The sequence below is a fragment of the Lagopus leucura genome, unplaced genomic scaffold, assembly GCF_019238085.1.
Source record: "Lagopus leucura isolate 7727_CA_CO unplaced genomic scaffold, USGS_WTPT01 Super-Scaffold_100009, whole genome shotgun sequence".
Classification (NCBI taxonomy): Eukaryota; Metazoa; Chordata; class Aves; order Galliformes; family Phasianidae; genus Lagopus; species Lagopus leucura.
In genome coordinates, this window is record NW_024962266.1 from 3,983,051 (window position 1) to 3,989,078 (window position 6,028).

The following is a 6,028-nucleotide window of genomic DNA, read 5'->3' on the forward strand; positions in this document are numbered from 1 at the left end:
AGACAAACAAGGCGAATGCTTCCTTGGGCTTAATTGGTCACTTACAGCTCATGTACGGAGTTGGACAGTCCCTCTAAGTAGTGTAATCTCCAGAAAAGCTGAATAAGAGTTTTCATCTATAAGATATTCTTGCTGGAGATGGGATTTACAACTTTTATTTTTAAATTTAAAAGCAGGAGCAATGGTTGTGGTCATCGTCAGTTCAGAAGGTGGGTTCATTTTATAGACGTGAGCCTCGAAGTCTGTTACAAAGAGATCCACTGCCTGAACTGTGCTGAGTTACCAGGGTCATATGTGCCATCTGCACCATCTGTGCAAAGGGTGAGTGCTCTCCTGCTCTGCCCCTGTGTACTGCGTGGAATGCTGACGGAGACCATTAATGAGCATTACAGAGTGATTTACAACACCTGGGTCCCACTTAAAATAGTGTTACAGAAAGTATCACATCTGTGTACCCGAGCTTGAGAAGACTGATAGAATTTTATTTGCTTCTGAATTCTGCAGCATAGGTTGAAGGGCACACACCACCTCTCCTTCTTCATTTTTCTTTAAGTTACTTGTGCTGCTAGTCCATCCTTTGCTGACATTAGTGGCACTATACAATACAACTGCCCTGGTTTTGGTTCCTTCATTCACACACACTGTAGATGAATGTCAGAAGGTAATTGCTTGTGTTTCCTACACTGGCAAATTGCTTTGTCTTTCAAAGAGTACGTGTGCCTGTGTTTTTCTTTGTGGACAGCACTTGGGAAATGCTGAAAGCATAAGGGTACAGTGTATGTGTATACCCTCCACGTGGTGTTGATCATCTTTCACATCAGAAGAATCAAGAAACCAAGACGTTACTTTGTGTTAATCACATATTGGAATGCATTGTTAAAGCCTGGTGCCTACAAAAGAAAAAGCTGTTCATCCTTTGGCCTCGCTTCAAACAAGAATGTCAAAGTCTGTGTGAAAGAGCCATCAGAGCCTTCTGCTGTTACTGGTAGGTAGAGAGGGCTGTGGAGACAAAGGCAGTAAACCCTTCTTGAAACACAATTGTAGAATCACATCAGTGGTTTGGGTTGGAAGGACCTTAAAGCACGCCCAGTTCCAGTCCCCCCACCATCAGTAGGTTTGCCCAGATCAGACTGCCCAAAGCTCCATCCAGCCTGGCCTCAAGCACCTCCTGTGATGGGGCACCCGTGGTTTCTCTGGGCAATGCCAGGGCCTCACCGCCCTTATAGTAGAGTTTATCCCTTATATCTAATCTAAATCTACCATCTTAAGGCCATTAACCTTTGTCTTATCCATACCGGCCCCTGTAAAAAGTCCCTCCTCAGCTTTCCTGTGAGCCCCTTTTAGGTACTGCAAGGCTGCAGTGAGGTCTCCCCAGAGCCAAACTTGAACAAGCTCAACTCCCTCAACCTTTCTCCATAGGAGAGGTGCTCCAGCCCTCTGAGCGTCTTCATGGCCCTTCTCTGGACCCAGTCCAACAGGTCCATACCCTTCTTACACTGGATGCCCTAGGACCGAACACAATATTCCAGATAAGACCTCGAAAGAACAGAAATAGAATTCAGTAGAAATATGAATATCTGAACAGGAAAACTTGTAGCTTATGTTAAAAAAAAAAAAAAAAAAAAAAAAAAAAAAAAAAAAAAAGTAACAATGACTTAAAATGTTATGATCTTCCTCATCTTACAGAAGGGTGGGGTTGCCAGTTGTGTGTTGGTCAACCGAAGGGCTCCGTCTTTGGTTCCTGTTTAGTCTCAATGCAGGCCTCGTGCTGGCATGGCAGGACCAAAACGAGGTGCTACTGAGCTGAGAGCTCTTGGTTCTGGGTTGCTGGGAGCCCTGAAGTTCAAGACTAGGATTGTTTTGTTTGCATGCTTGGGATAAAGTGCTAGGATAGTATCAGGAGTTTTAGCTGCTGCCTTGCTTAGCGTTTGTGAGGGTATCTTTCCAACATTCAGTGCGTCGCAATTAAGTCAGCATCAGAAGCTGTGAGATGAAAGACGAGTGGGAGGGGAAAGAAAAATAGAGCAATAACGAAAGACTGCTGCCAAGAACTAAAGAAACACCACCAAATGAAAAAGTACCCTGTGGCTTCTTTCATACAGTCCCTCATCACAAGCAATAAAGCACCTCTTGAGTTGTTCTTCGCCTACTGGTTGTAAATCTTAATGCCTGTGTTCCCAGAGCCCTGGGGACCTCACAATAGCCTCTGCTGTGCTGGAGTCCAGCAGCTGGGCACATGAAGCAGACAGAGGAGTCAAAATGATGATGGGAAGAATGGCAATCACTGAATTTCTCCCTCTCCACCAGGGAAGTGACTGTGAGTTCTGGGAGACGGAGAGAAGGCAGCTCCTCTGGAAACACTGTTGGCTTTTAATATTCTTTGTTTTTCACAGCCAAAGAAGGGGCAGCAGCCACCTTGCTCCTGGACAGAGCACGTGGAAGTGATGTCTTCATTTCTCTTCTGCCTCACCAGGTGAACCCTGAGGCTGTGAGGGCAAGGGAGGAGAGCAGAGAGCCCGGGAGAATGGGTGAAGCTGGCAAAGGCTGGACTGAAAATGTCTACAAAGTTAGCAGAGGACTTGGCCTGCAAAGGGAGACCTCGGTGTCGTGGAGGGCCCTTGCCTGAATGTGAAGCCTATAGCCATATTTTAAAACAAAACACTAACACATTCAGCGTGCCTTACTTTTGCTCCAAATCACTGCAGCTGTGGTATGTATGAAGCTGTTAACTGTTGTGTCTTTTTTAATGTGCTTTAAAATGTGCCTGGAGGTTTGGGGAATTTCTTATTTCATTATTTTTTTTTTTCACTTGTATTTTTTTAATTCCTGCTGAAATGCTGCGCTGTTTATATTTAAGCAAAACCTCCAGCAGGAATGAATAAAATCAAAGAGCATCACGATCTTGCAAGGCAGATTGGTGGCTGACAGATATGTCTGGCTGAAGGAGCCTTTTCACGAGGACAGGGGTAGGCAGAGCCTGGGGAACAGAGCAGCCCCTTTCCCTATCTCTGCTCACTCCCATGTCATCTCTCCTGCCCCAGATCTCTCTCCTCTGCTTGAAGTGTGTATCAAATGCAGGGTGACAGCAGCAGTGGTAGTTTCAGCAGCACCAGAAGTCGTACTTGTTTGGCAGGGAAGCCTGGCCGGCCCCTTGGCTGCTCACTCCCCTTTGCTCTCCAAGAGCAGCAGTGCCGTCTTGCACTTTGGAGAAGATTCTCCTTCTGTTTTCCAGTGGAATATCTGATGCTATTTGAGTTTCCACACTATAATGCTCTTGAATTCGAGTGCAGTTTTTAGCAGCCTGTTTTCACTCAGGAATGTGGATAAGTTCTGAGGGCTTTTTCCTTTGTTAACACCCTGGGTCAAGTGACCTGTGTTGCTTCGTTGGCCAGAGAAATGACTTTGGCTGCAAGTGCATGGGGTTTGGTAGGAGTTCCTACCTTCGTACAGGAAGGAATCCAACAAAATAAGGCTCGTTCCTCACTATGCCTCTGTATGCCCTTCGGTTCCAAAGCAAAAAAAAAAAGCACAAGGCAGGCTCCATGGCACTGCTGCTGCAGGGACGTCATTCTGCTTTTGTGAGGGAAATGCTGGGGGGAAAGAGGCTTCATGAGAAGGCAAAGCATCTGGCAAAGGTGGAATGAGAAGTGTTTTGTGTTCTATTTTGCATCCTTGAATTGTACAGTGAAGACACATAAATTCTGGCAATGCTGAAATGATGGAGCTTTTTGGCTTTTTTATGTTAGGATCTTACACTCCCACACAGCTTTAAGTTTTCCTGCCTCTTCCACCCTGGAAATCCAGGCTATCTGAGGGAGCTCTGTACAGTGCTCCCGCTGACATTACCTCCAGGTCAGGCTATTAGCATGAGCAGCAGCAGGGAGTCTGTGCTTGGATGGGGCCCTTGGTTTCAGGCTCATGTTTATCATCTTGTCAGCTGCTTCTAACTGACTGTAGGAAAAACACTGGAAGCTGCGAGGGCCTTTTTATTAAGCTCATCTTCTGGTGTTGGTGGGCCAAGTGGTTTTTTGCAACAGAGGAGGAGTTTTGTTCTCCTCCAATTCACTGTGTTTTAAATGAGATAAATGCATGCTTTATTAATTCAGGAATTGGAAAGCGGACCCTTTGGTTTGCTAAGCAAAAGAAAAACCAAAAAAACCAAACAAGTTCCTTGCCCAAGGAGGCTGTGGATGCCCCATCCCTGCAGGCTTTCAGGGCCAGGCTGGATGTGGCTCTGAGCAGCCTGGTCTGGTGGTTGGTAACCCTGCACATGGCAGGGGGTTTGGAACTAGATGATCATTGTGCTCCTTTTCGACTCAGGCCATTCTGTGATTCGTGCAGTACAGTGGAGGGAAGAAGTCTCTATCAATAGTTCTGCTGGAAGGAGTTCAGGTAGGAAGGAAAGGAGCTGTCTAGATGTCCTGTGGGGAAGTCAGTGGATGCGCATGTCTCCTTACCCTTTCGGCTTTCTCTGCCAGCTAGTCTTTCCATAGTATTATTGCTGTAACAAATCCAGCCCTCACTTTTAAAGTGGGAAACAAAGAACACCAGCAGTGCCCTTCAAAAAATGTGCATGTACCCTTTCCCACCCACTCAAAAAGGAGTGGGGATGGAGAACATAAAAGACACAAATCCCTTATGTTCTCCGAAGCCTCGTGTACCTTCAGCACACTAAGTTTCTGCTGTAAGCCTCTCCTTCCATTCCAAACCAAGCTAAAATTATCCTTCTGAAGTCTTTCCTAGACAAGCTTTTGTTACATGACTCTTTTGGACAAGCATCAATCTGTTTCCCAAAAGCCTGTCTTCCAGGAATGGCTTAGTGCTGGCTTTGGGGCAGGTGCTCAGATATTCTGCAGCAGATGCTGCTTTCTGGTGTAGCCCATCACTGCAGCGTGCTGCAAAATGGCAGTCTGAGCATCCCTTAATGCTTGAAGTTTAACCACAGCTGGAGCTGCTTCTTTGAATCCTGTCGGTTCTATTTGCATCGAGTTGTTTCAGCTGATGTGGTGCTGCCTAGAAAAACACTGAGGATCCATACAGAAGTACTTATTTCTCTCATATTTAAAGGAAGCTTTGGCCTGTACATTTTTAACATCTTCAAAATCTGTTGGTGTTTGTGGCAGTAGCTATTCACAGTTGCTGTTTTCATGTTGTCTGTCACCTTTTCCAAATGGAAACACAGTGCACTCATATGAAGAATTTTGATTCCAGGTTGGCAATAGGAGTGGGACACAGTGACCCGAGGAGCTTTCCAGGCCTTGCTCTGTCTTGTCTTTAAGCAAAGAATAATTGGTATCCAAATGTCTCAGGTTTTGTATTTTTTTGTGGTTCTATTTTTTTAAACTCTGAGCTGGTTTCGTTAGCGTACCAAAGATGGCAACTGAATGCATTTCTAGGCACAGTTTGTAGCTGCATTTAATATTGGGTTCTTTGTCTTCCCTTTCTAGGTAATTAGAGAACTCTTCCAGCCCTCCAAATGAGGCAAACTGTGAGTAATGAGCTACTTTGTCCTATGTCAGAGTGCCTTCTCTCCAAGTGCTGTTTGCTGTCTGGATTTCTGACCGTTGAACAAGAAGTGTCCATTGTGCTTCTCATTTTTCATTAATTTTGAAGGTAACGTCTGCATCCAGACAGCTGTGTTCATTGGCCTGAAGTACTAAGCTACCAATAAATTTTCCTCCTGATTTTTAACTCTTGCAGGCCTTTGGGATTTGGTTATTTCAAGAGTTCTTGTTTGGTTGGGTTTGCGGACTGTTTTTTCCCCCCAGAACTGGAGTTTTCCCATTTAGCTGGAGCAGCAAAACTGAATGGGAACGTCTGGCTTATTTCAGGGCTCCATCAGTACAGACCTCCCTCATGAAAGCCACAGTGATGTCACGCCCAGCAGCACAGGAGGGGATCAGAGCGTGCTCCTACCAAGTTAGCACAGCCCCAAGGTATGCTATGGGTAGTGCTCTGCAATGAGGCAAAGAACTGCCTGATGTTGGCTCTGATCATTTGGTTACTTCTTTGAATATAAATGTATGCG

The 6,028-nt window shown here is 45.5% G+C and overlaps 1 long non-coding RNA gene across 1 annotated transcript; it reads left to right on the top strand.

Annotated features, from left to right (window-relative positions):
- The first annotated feature begins 361 nt into the window (after positions 1–361).
- Positions 362–5,691, top strand: LOC122181625. The gene is made up of 3 exons (XR_006179510.1): positions 362–985; positions 2,474–2,710; positions 4,321–5,691. It is a non-coding gene; the product is annotated as an uncharacterized LOC122181625 (long non-coding RNA).
- Positions 5,692–6,028: the final 337 nt, after the last annotated feature.